This window comes from Falco naumanni, chromosome Z (genome assembly GCF_017639655.2).
Source record: "Falco naumanni isolate bFalNau1 chromosome Z, bFalNau1.pat, whole genome shotgun sequence".
NCBI classification, from domain to species: Eukaryota; Metazoa; Chordata; class Aves; order Falconiformes; family Falconidae; genus Falco; species Falco naumanni.
In genome coordinates, this window is record NC_054080.1 from 63,204,142 (window position 1) to 63,224,167 (window position 20,026).

At 33.8% G+C, this 20,026-nt stretch overlaps 1 protein-coding gene across 1 annotated transcript in view; it reads right to left on the reverse strand.

Moving 5' to 3' along the window:
* Positions 1-20,026, reverse strand: part of CWC27 (CWC27 spliceosome associated cyclophilin) — a 127,466-nt gene that overhangs the window by 60,305 nt on the left and 47,135 nt on the right. The gene's annotated exons all lie outside the window — the stretch shown is intronic.

Sequence of the window (20,026 nt, forward strand, 5' to 3'; positions counted from 1 at the left end):
ATCTAATCCAGCATAGGTTATTCTTAAATCAATTATGACTTCTAAAAACCTGACATTTATTACTTTGATTTAGCAGCACATAAGTGTACAGTGATATTTTCCATACTGGAGAGGTCCATGTCTAAAGGTACAAAAAATATATTTGGGTTTTTTTGCTTGGTTTTTGGTGAAGTAACTCTTATGTAAAAGTATTCCTCAGAGAAAGTGATCTGTTGTTTTCTGGTTTTGAATGGAGGAAAAGTAGGCTTTTTCACAGCTTTAGGAGAGATCATTCTCTTTTTCATGTAACTGGAAAAGTTCGATATAACTTTGAAAGCAATAACTGAGATATGTAAAGGTAAAAAAAAGTTTCTAATTCTTAAGTAATGCATGAATGGTTAAATAAGGAAGGAGTTTAATAATCATTAGATGGATTTTGAAATATAATCAAAGCCTGACTCAGTATTTAGGACCTGTGTGAACTTCTTCCATACCAAACAGTCAACACATGACTGTTACACCACAGCTGATGCAGAGTTATCCAGCAAATGCCTGAAGACTATAGAATTAATTACACTAATGTATGCACAACCAGAAAAACTCCCCCAGCTTCTCACAGTATCATCATGTATTTCAGTGTGCCTAGTACATTCTGTGCATCTGATTTTTGTATTTCAACTATAAAATAAGCCACAAGAATCACCAACATAGTAGCTTCCCAGTAAGATTTTAAAAGGAATTCAACAACTATTAAAATCTGTTAAGTCTGTGAGGAACAAAAAGTAAGGTTGATTAACTCAGAGTTACAGAACCACTATCTGAGCTCTAGGTTATTTTACAGAAGAATATTTAAGTTCATCTGCTCCTTACCCCCGATGGATTTCACATTCTTACAAAGCAGCTCCATCTCTAATCTCTTCCCTTTATCCATTCCCTTCTCATGTGAAGAAAGAATGGCCCCAAAATGCCTCTTACATTATTATCGCATATCTGTACATCAATTAAGCATGGACTGTAGGTGAGTCAGAAAAAACATTTTGAGACCTCATTAGACTGAATAAAAGGTATTTTTAAATTGGGCTAAGAAAGTCTCATAAATTCAAACCAAATACCAAAGATGTTTTATTTTTGCAGCAGATCTCAAACTGGACCTGAATCATGATGTTCACTTCAGATGATCATCTTACTCCAGTTGTAATTGAAAACATTTATTTTGATTTTAAAAGCAAAGCAGGGAATTGACTAATAATGAATATTATTTGTATCAAATCTATTTTATCATGCTTAACATTATTTTTTGTTCTAATAGTCACAACACAGAGATAACATATTGGCATAATTAACCAATTATTTCTCTTGTAAGTACGGTCTCAAATACTGCACTTTTGTACTTCACTTTACATACAAATAATTCCACTGTGTTATTCAAAGTACAGTTTAATTTATTTCCTGTATCTCAAATTGAAATAAAATGCTAAAAAAAATTCAGCAAGACTATTGTTCATGTATTACACACTTAAAATGCTGAGGTTGAAACACTTCTGAACAATTAGCTGTAAGCATGCAAGTTAAGTTATAAGCTTATATTTGAGCATTTATAAGACAGATGCAAGCTGACATCCATTTTAACCCAACAGCTTTAATCAATAAGTATCCTGCAATTTTCATCTTTTTAGGTTTCAGTCAATTAAATTTTTGTCCTTGCAGATCTAATTTATTATAAAACAACTGTCTAAATTTTATATTTAAGTTGACACAGACAGTACTTCTACATTTAGTATCGCAAGAACAGTCCCTGTAACAGTGCTACCACTGACATTAATTTGATCAGTGCTGTAGGCAAGACCTATTGGCCAAATACAAAAAATTGATTATATAATTAAAATAATATTTTTATCATGTGTAAATATAGTAATTTGTTTTAAAAATCTGAATAATGCAACTGCTTTACTATTGCTTATATACTACATAGTATACCTCATGAATTACCAACATCCTACATAATACTGCTCATATAGCATCATCATTTTAACGTTTTAGATTCTATAAAAACAAATTATTCTTAGTATAGGTGAGTTCCATTAAACAGACAAGAAAATCAGCTCAGCTGTAGCACTAATGACCTGCTAAAGACAGTGCTCATTTGGATTAAGCAAAAAAAGTTACTAACTGGGCACAGTGCATCCCTACCTGTGGAACAAAATAGGCACACAGCATCACAAACAATGCTTTCAACAGTGTTTTTATTTAAATACATAATGTTAAGGGTGAACTTCGTTTTCTGAGAAATTCACAGAGTTGATAGGAGTCTCTCCATACAAAAAAACTCTCAGCATCAAACTATAAATTATTTCTAAGTTGCTTTGAATTTACATTTATTTAATCAGCTAAAAATGTAAAAGTCTACCAGTAGATCAATAAAACTCAGCACCTAAGTCAGAGAGACAGTTGAAATAATGATAACTACACTTAGAAACCAAAGGATGCCCTTTCCTTTTTATAAGTTTTCCTTTTCTTACTAAAATTAACTGGCAAAGAACTTCTATTGGCAGTCAAGATCAATGAAGAAAAAAATACTATAAAGAAAAAGTTAAGGAGATCCCAAGCAAGAAGTATTGCTACTGCAACAATATAGAATGTTAAATTTTGCCAATGCTTTTTTTACCAGAATGCATATTCTGTTTTAGTTTTAACTTTGCACCCGGAATTCACTGCTAGAATAACAAACATCATTAGAACACTGAGAATGGGTACCCTAGTCTTCATCACTACTTCTCCATTACATTTAGGAAGAAAAAAAAAGGCGTTTTTAATATGATTCCTCCTTTCTATCATGAAGTGCATGCATAGTAACATTAAAAAAGCAATATACATTCAGTAATCTAGCTTTTTCTACTTAAAAATCCATACCTACTAACTAGAGTATTGGGTACTTCCCTTTTATCACTATAACCAATTTGAGATCTGGTTTTCATTTGTTGATTCATCAGTAAAGTCCTATTCCTGTTTTCACTGAACTACTAATGATTATCACTAAATAGTCTCAAATAAGGAATGCCAGTTGAAATGTTTTATATAAAACTCTCTCGTGGCTCTTAAGTTACCATAAACTGAATTCTCACAACAGTTGAGAGAGTTAATCTGATTTTTTTACTTTTTAAAACCAAAAATACTTTGATGGTTGTAAACTAAAATCAACAGTCACCCCTCATTCAAGCTACCTGTATCAACATTTTAACCTAAATGTGTATCAGTAATATCCTTGCATTTTCTCAGGAACACTTAATCTCATCCTTCTTAGAAAATATATCAGCTATAAACAGAAGGATACAGCTGTATGCTCCAGAGTTCGCATTCTGAAGAGTTACATGCAGACAAAGAAAGTGGGTAAGACTAAACTGAGGGATGACATTCATCTGACTTGAAGAAAATGAATTCACGGATTTAAGAAATACTTCAGAGTTAAGAGACTACTGAGAGTAATGGAAGTTTATTCTTGAAGTTAGCAAGTATTAGATGATATTCAAAGTGGGAGTTTGTTGTTGCTTTTTTTTTTTATAAAAAGAAAAACTCAAAACATATGTGGCAGACGGCCCCAGTTGGGAGGCTGCAAAAGGAGAGCAGGGGATTCAGCACATACTTTACTAACTCAATTTTCTTTTCAGCTTTGCCATTCACCTTTATAATAAAAACTTAGATTCTGCTGAAAACAGCAAAATTTGCGGAAAATCCATAGGGAGGCTCCAAATCCTTGGGATTTGTGGATTTTCTGTTTGAACAGATTTTTATTGTTCCTGTTGACTGCTCTAACACTCACTTTCAGGCACAATGCAGCTTGAGTTATGTTATCTGTGGGCATTTAAACAGTATCAGCAGGTAGCTTAACTTTCCAAACTCATTTTTCCTGGAAGGCAAAATGCCAAATAACTGTTTGGAGAGACATGAAAATGTAAAAAGAACAATCTTATCAGTTTTGTTAATTTAACTTGGTTTAATAATTGCCACTGACTTGTTAGATATATTAAGTTATAAAAATATTTTTATATGGACTGACACCTCTATTTTCATTCTTTTTGTTATTGCCTGGTCACATACTATAGGAAAAATGGCTCTGTCTGGGCTAAATGCCCAGAATATTTGAAGCATCTCACACTGAAACAATAGTGGTCTTTGTTGGACACCATCTGCTAGCAGAATTTATTTTTTTTTTTTTGTTAAAATCATTGTGTGTCTGCTAATACAGATGCATTGCACTTCCACAAATCGAATTACATTTATGCTCAGACTAAATACTATTCATGTAAAAAGTGTTTCATTTCACATTATGACTGAATTGGAGTTATACTGATGCAACACACGTGAGATAAGCTTATTCCATGTGGCCAGATTACTTCAGAAATACGTGATTTTGCTCTTTTGGTTTTTACACAGTCTGCCATGCTTTTAATACCACAAATCTTACTTTTCAAGCGGTCATCTGTGTTTTGAATTTGTTGGTATTGCTCATCACTGTGTTTCTTCACTATTTGTGAGGGGTGAACTGACTCGGCTAAGTCATGAATCAGACAGTAAACAGCACATTAATAAAATCTGCAGACACTAAATAACTGTTATCTCCAGTAAGAAAACAGAAATGCATTAACAGACTTACAAAAATTAAAATATGGGCAGAAAGAACTCTGTCTTGAAAATTGCAAGAAAACACATCTGGGAAAAATAGTTAAAAATACAGATAGTCGACGGGAAGAACTAAGCAGTAACATGAAACCCACAGAAGACAAGGGAAACAAACCTAATTAAAGCCAGCATTGTGGCGATAGTTGTAGTTCCCTTTAAAAATTTTTGTGGAACTAATATTCTGGTCATATCAGTCTTGGCTGAAATTTCACTGTGAAGAATGACATGACAAACATTAAACTGATTTTTGGAATGGCTAAAAAGGGATACTTCAAATTTATTAGCAAACAATTTTTAAAACTGGAGGAAGAAAATGCAGAAGATCTACTATGTTATTCTGTTTATCTACTTCCTCATTTCTACAAGACATACTCCTTTTTGGTACTCTTGGTTCAAATATCTGAAACAACAAATTCCTTATGTTTCGTAATTTGGAAAATATTTCTGATATCCAGTTCAAATATTCTGATTTCCCCTTCCTTTAAGCATCCTGAATCTGTTCTGTTCATGTTCTTTTAAAACCCTCATTATTAACATGCCATTTTACACCCTCAGACATGACAAGATAACAAAAGCTTTAGTAGTTACCTTCTGTCCAGTAGTTACCTTCTGTCCGCTGACCAGTTATAACTATATATACACTCTGGCAATCACAAATACAAAATAAAGCATACTAGCTTAAAATTAAATTGTCAATTATAGCTACTTGAGGTGAGTAATCTTGTAGTTGCACCATATCAATTCAGTATCAGTTACACCTTTGGTAAGCCAAGCCATACAAGAACATGCTTGGTTAAGACTATAGTCAGTTGTATTTCTAAACTGAATGAAATCCAAGAGATACCAAAAGATGCACAGGTACTTTACAAAGATTTTTAGACAGATTAGTAAAACTTAAAACATTCAAATGGATAACTGGCTCCTTTTGAGGTTTCTCTATCCGTTAGTAGGTACTGTACTTTCCAAAGAAGAAAAAAAAAAATAATGTAGCTTGTAAAGAAAACCTAGACAGCTATTTTCATGACATTATACAGCAATTAATGTTTCTAGTGAAAAAAAGAGAAGTTTCACAATCCAGAGTTTTGGGTGGTTATGGCCATTAGAAGAAGAAACCACTAACAAAACAGTATTACATACCTCTAAATTTAGTGCTCTGCAAGAAGTTGATTAATATTCTGTATAAATGCCTTCTAAAACACACTGATAAATCAGTTTACTATTTGTGCCACAACATCCTTAAAATTCTAACTTCCAAGACAAGGCTGGTGTTTACGCTTCATATAATTTGGATGAGGAAAACAGTTAGTGTTCATGTTATTCTGAAGTAATGTATTAACAAACAGACTACAGGCCCATAATTGTTTCACCAGTAAAATATTATACATATTTTTAAAGTGCCCTGTATAAAACTATAATCTCATTTGTATCTCTGTTCTCAGAAATGACCAAATGGTCATATCAAACCATAGCACATTTTGTTTAAAGTATGTCTTACCAGAACAAAACACAGAAAGGGAAGATGAATAATGATTTCTATTACTGACATATTTATATTACAGAAAATTTCACAATTAGTAAACCCAAACTCTGTTAAACAAAATTTTAATCACCAAGTAAGCAGTACATGCAGAAACTTTCTTGTAACTCATTACTTTCCAAAGAATTTCGCTACTACAGAATCTTGCTCAACAAGGGATTTGCATAACAGCCAATACTGCAAGTGATATAGTAAAGTGATAATAGAAAGCACTAATGGGAAATCTCCAAGTTAAAACTTGGCAAATATTTTTTTTAAACTGTGTATAATACAAGCCCTTAAAAACCAACAACAGTTTATTGGATTTTGGTCGTGATCAAAGTATTCCCAAAACCATAAAAACATGAAACTATTAATTGCATATTGACAACATTTTGTGAATTCACAACATTGTGAAAAAAATAAAAATTGAACAGCACACTTATATGGAAGTTACTGTATCGACATGTTTATGTCCCACAGCTGCATAAATCCATCCTATGTAGGCGGCTTCCACCTGCTCTTGGGTTTTGGTTTTTTCGTTTTTAAAGTTTATTCACAAGTTATTTCACTGGCTTGCTTTCCTCAAACATGTATTTTTTCCTGATAATGAACCCTGCACTGGGCTGGCTCCTAGCCAGCTACTTTCACACACTCTTTCTGTAGGTACATCAGCTTTGTGTAGCTTGGACGCAGAAAAATTATTCTGCATTCCTATAAGAGTAACACTGATCATCTTAACAGCCTTCTGTATCAGTGCAACTGCAAGAATCTGCCCAACTCTTCTGCCTCACTATGTTACTAGATAAGAAAAACATCAACAAGACCATTTAAGACCCTAAAAAAAGACATGAAAAAATGAAATATCGAGTCGACCTAGTTCTAGCATTTATTTTAGATTAAAAAGTGCTTGGTTATTCATCCCAGTCAAGTATTAACGTGTTTGACTTCTGGCTCATTAGTTTCCCAGTAGTTACTCTTGCAACAGTGCTTCCTGCCTATCAGTTGTTTTTCTTTTCAGACTGCTCCGCTACCTACTTTTTCCTTCTAACAATTCACCCCTACGCAAACTATTGCCAAATACTGTGTTTTGTATATTTGCCTTATCTTTCTTGAAAGATTAGCACTTATTACAAGGAATGGTGCAATCTTAAATTTACAAATTACTGCATGATTTGTGGTGTGGTATAAAAATAAAACAAAAAAGACAATCCATTCATTTATGATTGGTGTATGAGATAAGTGAAAAGCCGTATTGCTCATACTTTTATTAATGCCTTTACTAAAAAAAAAATAAAGGTTAAAGAGAAGGGTTAATTCATTAAGAACAATTTTTCCCACAACTAGTTTAAGGTATGTGGAACAGTGAAAATAGCAGGGTCAGTAGTGAGCCCCACTGAAGTACAGCCATGCCTTTCTTTCGCCAGGCTTCACATCTGCCCTTTCTACCCACCCCTGACACTAAGCAGATGTGCCAGAACCCTATGACAAATGAAAGTAATTTCTTTAACATTCTGGAGAAAGCAGTAAAACTCTTTAAGAAGCTAAGGCAAAATTAATAAATAGTTTTTATTGAGTGATATTTATTACTTCTTAGCTACATTTTATAAACTATGCAGAACTAGAAAACAAAGCAGTCTTCTGATTACTTCTGCATTTTCTTGCAGTTTACAATATTTAGCATCTTCTAGATAAAGGATTCAATACTAACAGATAACATTGCCTTAAAAATTTAGGTGGTAAGCTTGTCTCTAGCAAGCAAAGGAAGCCAGTGAGAGCTAAACCAGGAACAGATGTCATATAAATCCTACTGATTTAAGTATCAGATCTATCAAAAAAACAAACTAGAGAATGAATGCATTTGGAAGGAAGCATAAGTATCAACTGCATCTCACACCTCTAATACCATATGGTAAAGTGCTACTACCTTCAGGTTCACTAGACTATATCATCTGCTGCAGAAATAGGGCCTAGGTTCATAGTTCTCTAGAAGCACAGTCTAGAGCATTTAGGAAAACAAAGATGAGTGGGTATATTTGAATATGAAAATACTGTTTTAAAACCTAAGTTTCAGAGATGCTTCCTTAAAACAGAACTCTAATTAAAAAACTGTCTTTTTAAAGTAATGGAATTTACTGCTTCTGGAGAGGACTGATGCCTTGAAGTTACAGAGATATACAGAAATTAGATTTGAGAGAAATAAAATAATTGCAAAATGAAGTTTACACTAAATGATGATTGAAATCTTGTTTTCCTTTGCATTAAAAAGGACAACATATGAAATGAGAAAATAATGGCAGTTCTTAGTGCTTTTCTTCCTAAGTACGAGGTAGCTGGTATTACAGAAATACATAGGGACTGCCTTGGGTATAGGTAATACAAACTACTGGCTCAAAATGCTGCCCTGGCAGTTTTTCAGTACTTATAAATGGAATATGGCAACAGCACATGTTCACTGTTGATTACATTTGTACAACAAGATATCAATCCTATACAACTGCTGTGTTTTGACTCCTATCAGACTATATCTGCACCAGAAATACGAAAATGTGGGTTTACTACAGACAAGTAAAATGAATTCAGGCAATGCCTTCCATGTAACTACTACGGTGTAAAATTATTGTTAAACCCTTTCGCACAAGGTTTCCATAATAGCTGTATCTAGGTCTGTACATCAATACTTGTCAGCTCCTCTCCTAAATATTACTTTACTTTCTCTTTTATTGCCTCTTTTGTCTGGGTTGAAGTTCCGTGATAAAATCCAGAACAGGGACTAACATTTCTTTCTCAAAAGCCTCCTGTTTACTCATCCTCAGCCAAAATACCCACAAACCCCTGACTGACACCACGGGAAAACAGATGTCAGTCTATAGCCACCTTCTGTCCTCTTTACTTTTCCCCAATGTCTTTCTCTAATCCAACTTATCAAAACAGTAAACAAGAGGAACTACATTATTTTCTAAAGACAATCCTATGATTTGGTGCTCAGTATTTGTATGCTGTATCTATATCCCCAATCCCTACTTTTCTGTTTGCCCATAGCTTGGAAGTACACTAGCTAAGATTATATGCTTTCCACACTAACACAAAATCCAGTCTGAAATTACCTAAATCCAGTTACATATAGTAGCATCAATACCCTCACTGTCAATAATCATCAAGACTATGAGAAGTAACAGAAAATAAATTACCTTTTATTTTAAAACAGCAACTTTGCTGAGAACTTTAAGATCAGCAAAAATATTTAAATATTACTTTAAAAATCATTATCATTACACCATCTTCCATACAGGTAACACCATCCAGTGGCAACAAACAAAGAATAGCAATTCACAGTTTTATTGTTAAAAATAAGCATGATCAACCACCAGATAGCATTTTTCATCCATATATATACACATACAAAAAGTAACTTTTCTCTCCAGTATCTAATTGCCAAATGCCTTCATATATGAACACAAATAAAGACTTATTTCTATAGAACTGTCATTGTAAATGGATAAAAAAACCCAAACCTGTACTTCAAATACACATCACAAAAGAAAGATATGATGGGAGTACATTCAGTGCAGTGCCGAGCTCATACTTAATAAACCTTTATGCTGGAACATTAACCAAATATAGCTCGTGGTGTTAGGACTTATGAAACTACTACTGGGATAACTGGCAATCTTACTTTCCATGCAAGTGCAAAACAAACTAGTTTATGCAGGCAAGAGCGGTTTTAGGAGTCCTATAAAACTATTATATTCGAGGAAAGAAAAAAAGTAATTTTGACAAAAACTGCACAGCTGATTATCATACTGATTATTTTTAAGCCACCTCCAAGTGCATTAAGCATTGAGATGGTGCACATCTGCAGTACCATTGCTAAAAGACTCGCTCCCTTTAACCTTAAAATACTTATTGATTTCCTTCAGAATATTTTTCTGAGCCCCTAAGAGAGTTAGAGGTGGAGACACTTGCTAAGTTGAGAAATTCAGTAATCATTTTGTTTGTGAAACTATCAGTTGCAAGGGTGGTTAGCTTGACATCCAGTCAGACAGGCTAGTAGCCAGAAGAACAGGAGAAGACAGTATATACACTCTCTCATATACTTAACACTTGCAAATGTTTACATATTAGGTGTTGGGCAGAGGGAAAATGTAGTCCTAATTCATTAAATAGTACTTTCTCACTGAATAGTCTGAGTTTTAAACATGCATGGAAACGAGTCCACAAAGTATTTTGAGAATATTGCTGCACATGCATTTTGACTTATGTTTCAGGGCTTTGTTGGGTGGGGTTTGGTTTGCTTTTGGTTATATTTTTATTTACATTTGGTAGCAGGTATTACATATTTTTTCATGAATAATTCATGCTATGGCACCACTTGCAGGCAATTTTTACTGCTTGGTGTCTTCTCTGTTCCTGAACTCAGAAATTAAAACTTAAACTGAATAAATTGCTTTTATATATTTAATATTTTTAAGCATAGAAACAACAAAACAATACATCTGCTGTTCTGTTGTTTGCTACATTTTGAAGTCCCAAAAAAGATACATTGAGAACTTAAAAAAAATGAATTAGTTGTCAGCTATGAAGCTGCACCACTATTGTACAAATCAGTAACTTGTCAAGTGCTGGGATCAAAGGAATGCTCATCTGCTGGATGTAAAGGTGATTGTTTTAATCCTGACCCCCCCCCCCCAAAAAAAAAAAAAAATTAAAAAAATCAATCTCAAATTCAGAAGTATTTCTTCTCTAGTATCACACTGAAATGGAAATTCATGCTGCTCTGACATTTTTAACATTGCATGAATGGGCTAGGAATGTTAAATCATTTAGAACTGAACAATCCGATTTTATGGCCTGAGAAACAATGACTTAAAAGCATTTTGACATGAAAATAAAATTCCATGTTGTTCTGTTCAGCTGGTTGGGGTTTATAGGAATGATCTTCTCAATGAAATCTCTTAAGTTTTGTTCTCAGGATAGCAAGTTCTGCAGTAAGTCTGGCTTCTTCTGTATTTTTTATGTGCTTCACGCATGTATTAATATGAATTTTAAGTATATGGAAAGAAAAATCAGAAGAAAATTGTCAAAAAGGTCTGCCTATCCCTTTCTCTAAACCCAAAAGTATAGAATTTACTGACAGCTACCACTTTTCTTAAGAAGGACAAGAAGGAAGAAGGATAAAAGGCTGGTGTCAGCCTTTTTAATGTATCGTTTGACAAGTCTTTCATTCTCCCATAGAAAAAACAATCTTATACATTTGAAATAGTTTGAGCTAATGAAAAAAGTTTATTTTATTTGTACCTCTGAATATTTTGTGATTTTCTCTTCCTATAACATTAATAGGCTTATGAGAACACTGCAATTTAACCAACTAAACTTAATGCAAGTACTTCAAGACTCTTTATATTCAAGACATACCTGTCTTGTATTTGATCAAAGTAGCTTACCTTTTGTGTAAGTATTTATATTAATTTTGAAAAATAGGTAACACACACTTAATGACCACAGAATTAAAGATATAACATTCAACTGCCATCATACTGTCACATAAAATAATATATGTAAAATACTGTTACATTAGAGACATATACTTCACTGTGCTCAACAACCTATCTGCAATTCTGAAATACTTATTTTCCTGGTCACAGAGCAAATGTGCCTTTGCCTCTCTTGGTGATCAAACTACTTGTAATTAGTAACTTCTGGGTTGTCCATTTCCTTTTCACAGAAAAATGATAGATTAACTCAGTATCACTTACATTTTTCATGTTATCTTTTAATACAGATAGGCATGAATTATATACAAAGATCTTCAAGTCAATAACCTAAAACACAGCAAACCCAAAAATCTGACTGATTTTTTTGTTTTGTTTCTTTTTTAAATAAAAAAGGAAAATAAAAAATATTATGGCCACTGTTTAAGTAAGCTTCATAAAAAATGGTCTGGAAATGTGTGCGAAAACTTGTTACGGAATAGTAAATGTTAACTGTCTCAAAGCATTGCTCACTCAGGCTCCCTCCCTTCAGACAGCATTAGCAGTCTTCTTCTGACCACACCTGTCCCACAGGAGTCTCCAGTGGAGTAGTGATGTTATGTTTTGGTCTCAATTCATGAAAAGAAAAAAGCACCCTTTCATCTGCTTGGGGGGCACATAAAAGACATTTCCAGCACACACAGTGAGTTTTCATTAAAATGCATCCTTTCCCTATAACTTCATTTCCTTGAGACACCTCCAAACTCCTTCTCTTGTCTCCATTCTGTGCCACATGTTTATGTATTTCCTAAGAAGTTCTAAGTCATGGACACTGTTTTGTCTGTCTCCTGTTTCACAGTCTTAACAAGCCTCTCACTCCATAACCCAGAGCCTAGCATCTTGAATTCAATGAGTCAGCATTTTTAACTTCCAGTGAAATGTTTGCACATTCTACATCTCCACCAAAAGGCAAGCACTATACACTACACACAGAAACAACTACTAAAATAATTCTTTAAAAATGCAAATAGTCATTATCTACTTCTATCTAAGTTCACTGAATATTTAAACAATTTTGTGAACCTCCTCCCCATTTTCAGAACTCAGATTACTACAGCTGTACTGCTGCAATATTTACCTGCTGCCGTGGTATAAGCTAGCAATAAAACATGCACAGAAACTGCCAACTTTAAACAGATTTGATACCTAGTACCAAAGGAGGGAAATAGATAATGACCAACTACGTAACTTCTCACTACATGATGCCAAGGATTTGCACTGAACCATTCATGATTAATCCACAATAATTTTTAACAATAACAATTGTAATTGTTTAGATATTTTAAATACATAAAAACAATTTGGATCAATAACTATATGAAGAAATTCTGATCTGACTGCAGGGAACAGGCAGAGGAAAAAAAATTCCAAAGATGAATACACGAAACAAAGTTTATCCAAACACATGTGGAGATTAAATAAACCACACCACATTAAAACCCCAATATTTTAATGAAATGGTATTTCTGATAGGTACATGACCCTCTTCCTTCTCTCCAGCAGTATGATTACATGTTGCTATAAAAAGTCTGTACATTAAGAAGAATTATATCAACAGTGAGAGATGCAATGGAATTAGTACAGTTTGACATTCTAGTGGAAAATAGTGGTTAAGACACATGAACTCACTTACAGAAGCACTCTTCGTAACACTAGAAAAAGCTACCAGATTGCACAAAATATTCCTGTTAGAAGAATACATATAAGCTGGATTTTACAAAAGGGCACACCAATCTAAAAGAAGAATAGGGGCACAAATATAACAAATACGCAACCATACTGGTGGAAGTTCTGCTTGATCAAGACAATTGCTAGTACCTTAAAGGAAAGTTACTTAATAATCTAGTAGTAAACACAACAAAGAGAGGAATTTTGCTGGGGAAAACATATTTGGCTGTGGAGTAATTAAGAGAAGTGATGGAAGTATCATAACTTGGAACATTTTGTCCTCAACATAATTTTAGAAAGTATGAAAGAGTATAATCCCCTGCTGATGAGATGACAGACTAGATGACCTAATATATCCCTTCTGCCTTTAGATTACATGAATTTACTATAATGCCCTTATTTCTAGTATGAGTGATCGTACATTCCAAGTACTTAGTGAGATGACAATAATTGGTATAATTGGCTAACTGATATAATTGACGTTACTGAAACCTACTGGGTCAATACACACGGTTGAAGTGTTGAAAACTCTGGGTAGAAATTAGCAATCAGAATTCTAGTTAATAAAGATAGTACAGAGTAAAAGAAGGTTAGGAAGGAGAAATTAGTTTAAAATACTTTTGGAGCTGAAGAAATCTTCAGGCCTGCAGACCAGTTTGACAGCTAATAAAAAAAATGAACATCCTAAAAAAGAATATTTATAGGTGTTGCCTTGAAAAGAAAACCAAAAAACCAAGCAAAAACACAAACAAAAAAAAGCACAATACTTTAAAATTACCTGTTTAGAAGACATTAAGTGAAAAAAAGCAGAAATTGTATTAGGAAATTTGTAGTAGGAGTTCAAATGAAAGCAAATTTTAAGGAGTATCATATGACCTTTTGACATCATTGATACTGCATCCAACAGAAAGCATTTTGGCCTTCACTATGAGATGTGAAGGTTAGTTGGTTATTGAATTTTAAGCAACTGCTTAAAGATGACACATTAAAAATCAAAATAATAAAAAAAACCCACACAAAAAAGAGCAAACTAGCTCACAACCATATGAAAACAGTGTGACATTTGAGCTATTCTCCTATAGCGATGAAAATTATAGTAGGCTTTTAAAATTATTTAAAAAAAAAACAACAACCCAGAACACTAGAATTCAAAGAAATTGTGACTGTAATTGAAAGCCCTTGAAGACAGCTATTTAGTTGGCCCAAAATTACAATTCTGCAACACAGAAAAAGGACGATACTGACAGAAAATCCAGCCAGGTTCACTGTCAAAGTGAAGGTAGCAACTAGAATTAGAAAACACTATGTATAACAATGAGAGAGATGAACACAAAAATAAGTACTTTTTTCTCTTTGGCAAAACCAGAAATTGCGTTATCATACCATGCAAAAATGCTGCCGTATTGTTCTGGCCACCAGTTATAAAGGAAGTTGTTACAACTCCATCTACTTGAACAATAAATACATTTTAATCTGTCAACTTCTATTTAAATATCTAAAAGGCTTAGTTGCAAGACTGTCTCCTCATCTTTCAATTCATCATGTGAATATTAGAAGACTAAGAATATCATGCTAATCTTTGCAAAGTGAATTTAGGATTACCAAGGGGGGTTATCGGCCAGTTAGCTTGGTACCAACAAACTACTAAATACAAGGAAAAAGGAGAGGGGAAAAAGCAAAGATATTCTGTAAATAGTAAGTAGGAAAGTTTCAAATATTTAATAAGTTTATAGAAAATAGGTCTTTTCTGACAAGTGCGATTTCATAGGTAGCACAGAAGTGAGCCAAAAAATTGCTCAGCTACTGAAGAAAATACCTTGTATAAAGAGTGCAAGACTGCCTATTCTGTCTTTCCAAGGCAAAAAAAAAAAAGAAATTAAAAAAATGTTGAGAAGAAATACAACATAAGTCTACAAACGAAATCAGAGGAAACAATACTGAGAATTGAGAAGGACCTAACATTTAGCAGAGAAAAGCAAAAAGACATATTTGCCAGTACCAAACTGGGCACAAATGTTTCACAGGAGGTACTCCCGGTCACTAGAAGCAGCAGTCCATTCTCCATATTTTCTTATCTTCATGTCAAAATAACCACTTCCCAAAAACATATTCTGCAACTGAACACAAATTCTGCCTTCAAAAAACACAGATTACTGGGCTTACAATAAGGGTAAGTGGGACAAATCATGGTATACACAAGGTCAGACTAGATGATCTAATAGTTCCAAAAATCTATGCCACTTTTTTCTATTTCCAGTTTACATGATGGGGAAAAGGAAAGTTTCACATTTCCACACTGTTAGCAAAAATAAACATACTACCTTGCCAAGCACTCAAAAATCTATACTGTCCAAAGTTAACTAAGATTCATAGACCAGAACACAGACTTTTGTATAAAAATGAAATGTGCAAACCATAGATTTCTGACCAAAGTCTTCACTGCATACTATTCTCTTTGAAAAATCATTAGTATGAAGGTGACAGAATCAGGCACCGTTTACTCACTTACACACAGAGACAGAATGGTCTACTCTAATGCTGTAATTTTTGATAGTTACCTACAAAGAGCTGGAAAGAAAATACAGTGAAAAATCCTTTGGACCTGCTGTACTTTCCAAAGCTGTTATAGAATACTTGAGCTCGAGTGTTTGGGCTAATTTAATATACCCCCTGGCTACTTGAGTTAATGGCAGAATCATGCAGACCAACAAGGAAATACTCTCTTTGTGGTCTCTTCCAGAGTCTGTGTAATCTATGAAGGATATGTGAAAAATATTTGGCTTTATAACAATGACTGCGAGTAATTTTCATTTTCTTAAACTAAATGGCTAGACCTCAGTCCTGATCTACACATTTTATCAATGCATGGTAGACTTTTAAAAAGACAGAATCTTTTTAATGAACAGATAAAACTCCTTCTGTGCTGTTCTGCACAAATCTGATGTATTCGATAGCAGAAATATTGCTGTGTCTAATCACACTCTGACTCAAAGAGGATTGCTGGACTTCATGAAAACAAAACAGTCATTGTATTTGTAAAACAAAAGAATGAAGATAATATCCAAAACTTAAGCAGAAAATTGAGAAGAAAATATGTCTGCTTTTATTTTTCTTCTTTTGTTCTTATATCACTAATCTAGTTCATAGATGTCAGTCATATAAATGAAGGATATAATGACAAGGATGGAATAAAACCGTAATCTATTCCTTCAGCTACTCTGAAGAAAACTGTAGATGTCTAGGGAGCATGGTAGTAAAGGATGTATTTAGAAAAGGATGTACAGTAAAGAAGTGATGAGAAGCAGCAAAAAAGAAGACAGCTTTGTAAGCACATTAGGGAAACAAAATGTAGCCAGCTGTCACATTTCTATATTAAAAACTCTGAAAAAGCCTAATTATATATAAATAACTAGGTGCTGAGAGTAGTCTAACTATTTCCCAGAAAATCAAAAATCATGTCCAGGTAAATCTCTGACATGACAAAAAGAAAAACACCCAAATGTAACAGTGAAAATATATGTATGTGGTAGTACCTATCTCAATTAAGGAAAAAACCAGCACACTCTCTTTTAGAATAAATCTTGATAAATTCCTGAAAGGGACTGTATAATTCTGTACCTGTGACAGCAGGGGCTTGTTCTGAGTGCCCTCAAAGGTCCCTTTTATACCTCTCTTCCTAGATTCCTAAACACTCCTCTCTACACGTAATAGAATAGGCCTTTGTTTACCCAAGAATTTCCTGGCAGTAAGCCTATATTTATTAAAAATCACTTCCCACGTGACAAAAGCATAAGCACAAACTTCACTATCTTAAGAATATAACATTTGATCATTTTTTATTGCTCTTTAACGAACAAATGGCCCTACCTTCTCTGCACATACTTCACAGTCTACGGCGAAATGCTAACATTTACAGTTCTAACATAGTCACAACAGTAGCAAATCTGAATTAAGACAGTAATGATAATCATACATGACTATACAAAAAAAGGAGAAGAAAGACTTTTACCCCATTTTATACAATTTGCTGAAGTTATTTTCTTTCCTTAATAGAATAATTAATTGAAAAATAATGGGGATAAAGTATCAGAGGGGCTACATCACTCTTCTCAGGCAGTTAAAAAAAAATCCTGAGATAAAAGACTCAAAACGTCTAACTGGGCATCACAAGGGACTTTATCCACAGATTCAGCTGACAAGAAATTTTGGGAGTTCACCTTCTTGCTTCAGATTGCCCACTAATATGGGCAAATCTTAATACTTTCTCTAATACACTACTTATTTGTCTACTGGTGATATATCTCTTACTAGAACCTTCTAGTTGTGTTATACGCACAATTGTTATATGCCGATTTACTAACAATAATTGCTTAATGACTAAAACATGAAATAACCAAGTCTCAGTATTAGCTAACTGTTGAAAGTGAATGAGTGGTATGAAAGAAGTCAGATTACATAATCTAATAGTGCTTTCTGGCCTTCAAAAACTAAGAACAAAAATATTAATTCATGCCCCTTCATAACAAGTTGCTAGTATCTGAAGATACCACATTTTTTGACACTAACAATACAGTTCCATATGTTATCTATATATGCTGTACTGATAGAAAATTGAAAAAAATCCCAGTCATTTCATACGTTGAACAAAAAAGATGGACTCTCAAAATTTGAAAACTGTGGTCTTATCTGAATGGACATGGCGCCTCAAGGATACTGGGTCTATTTATCAAGTAGAAGCTTGCCTAGCCTAAACTTCCTGACTGCGCTGTGCAACACAGTTGAAAAACTCAGTTAACTTGACAAAAAAAATGAAACAGGCCCCTTCATTAAGAGAAAGCATGCATGGATTAAAATACTTCCTGATTAAGCATAACAGGTTTTGCATCTCTTTTCAATCATAAGATCAGACCATTTGAGAGAGATTACAAAGTGCCACAGGTTATCACAGCAAATGACATTGAACATAAGCCTTTCATACATGCATGTACATATCTCTCTTCAAGACCAATCTGTAATACAAAACTTAGCTGCATATTATTTTTGTGTGCTTTTGAAACCCACTCTTCATATGATAATCTGTTAATATCAAATTATAAGGCACTGGCACATGTAGATAGACAAGTGGAAAAAGACAGAGGCATTTAAGGTAAAAACAGATTACATTTCTATAAACCGTTATTTAATCCAATGCAGTTTTAATTTATGTCCCTGAAGTTATTTCCAAACCTTAGTCCCAGCCAAATTCAGGAACCACAAAACCCACAAACTCAGTGTTTTTGCTATTTCAATTTATCATATTTTCAAATCAAAACAGAAAACAGCATTTGTTGAAATTGATTCAGTGTTTATAATCAACAACCATATGTAAGAGCTCTTTCTTAGATATTTTTCAAAAACTGAGAGCATGAGCTGACATAAAAGGTTATAGAAATGCAGTGCGAAGTGTTGTAAGCCATAGTTTCTTATACCAAGAAGTTCACGTACTTGACCACCAAATAAGGCAAAAACCCCTCAGAAACCGAGAGTGGAGTTCACTCAGAACTACAGCGTGGTCTCAAACAGGACCTGCTATATAGTTATTGACCTTTCCAAGTAACAATATAAAAAAAAAAAATCCACCCTCCTGAGGAAGTGGAAGCCTAAAAACCTCTGGAAGAATTAGAAATTCTCACTGAGAGTTTGCATGCCTAATTCTGTGTGTCACTGCCGAACTGCTGCTGAGCTCCTGTTCTTCACTTGCTTCCCATGGAGCTCAAAGCTTAACTTGGCAGCTCTGAAAGCTCTCACCGAAAATGGTTCAAACTGTTTACCATCACAACCTCCTACACACATTTAAAAAACCCACAGTGTCAGAAGTCATAGACATTTTTTCAAAAACATTAAAATCATGGAATCCATAACTCTTACGACAGCCATAACAAAAATGTACTTTTATTGATGGGTCAGCAAATAGTTAAGGTAACCCTAGACTCTTCCGTGGAGGGTGAGTTGAAGGGCATAATATGGTTCATTTTGCATTATGGAATTTTTTTCCTGTTTTATTTAGTTAGAAGCACTTAAAGCCTGAAAAAGAGTATTGGGTGCACATAAATTCCATTTTGACATATTTTTCAAGAAATCAATATGAAATAAATCAGGTTTTAAGTTGTCCTGCTGTAAAAAAATAAAGCTTTAAAATGAAAACAATGAAAATATTTAGAATTTGTGGTAGCATACATTTAAAATCTTTGTCAGCCTAGGCAGTGGATAATAGAACTTATCACCAGCTGGAGAGAAACAGGAAGAAACAGAAGACAGGAAAAAAACCAAATTCATGACAACGGTCAACGTAAGGTCAAAATAAAATCAGACAGAGAAATTAAATAGGAAAGAAAAAAACTGGGAGAGAGCAATGAACTATACAGATATGAAAAAAAGGATAGTAAGATCTCATAGTGGCAGACCGCTAGAGCAGTAAGTATGCCACAGAAAAGAAAACATAACTTCACTTAGAAATTTCTCCAGCTTCCTGTTAAAATTTTTTCAAGGAGAGAGGGAGACAATTCCAAAAGCTTTCTTCTTCCTTAATTCATTTTCCTTCCACCTGAACCCAACAAAATGAGCAGAAACAATACCATTTAAGTCCCAGAAAATACATCTGAAGGAGAGAAAGCAT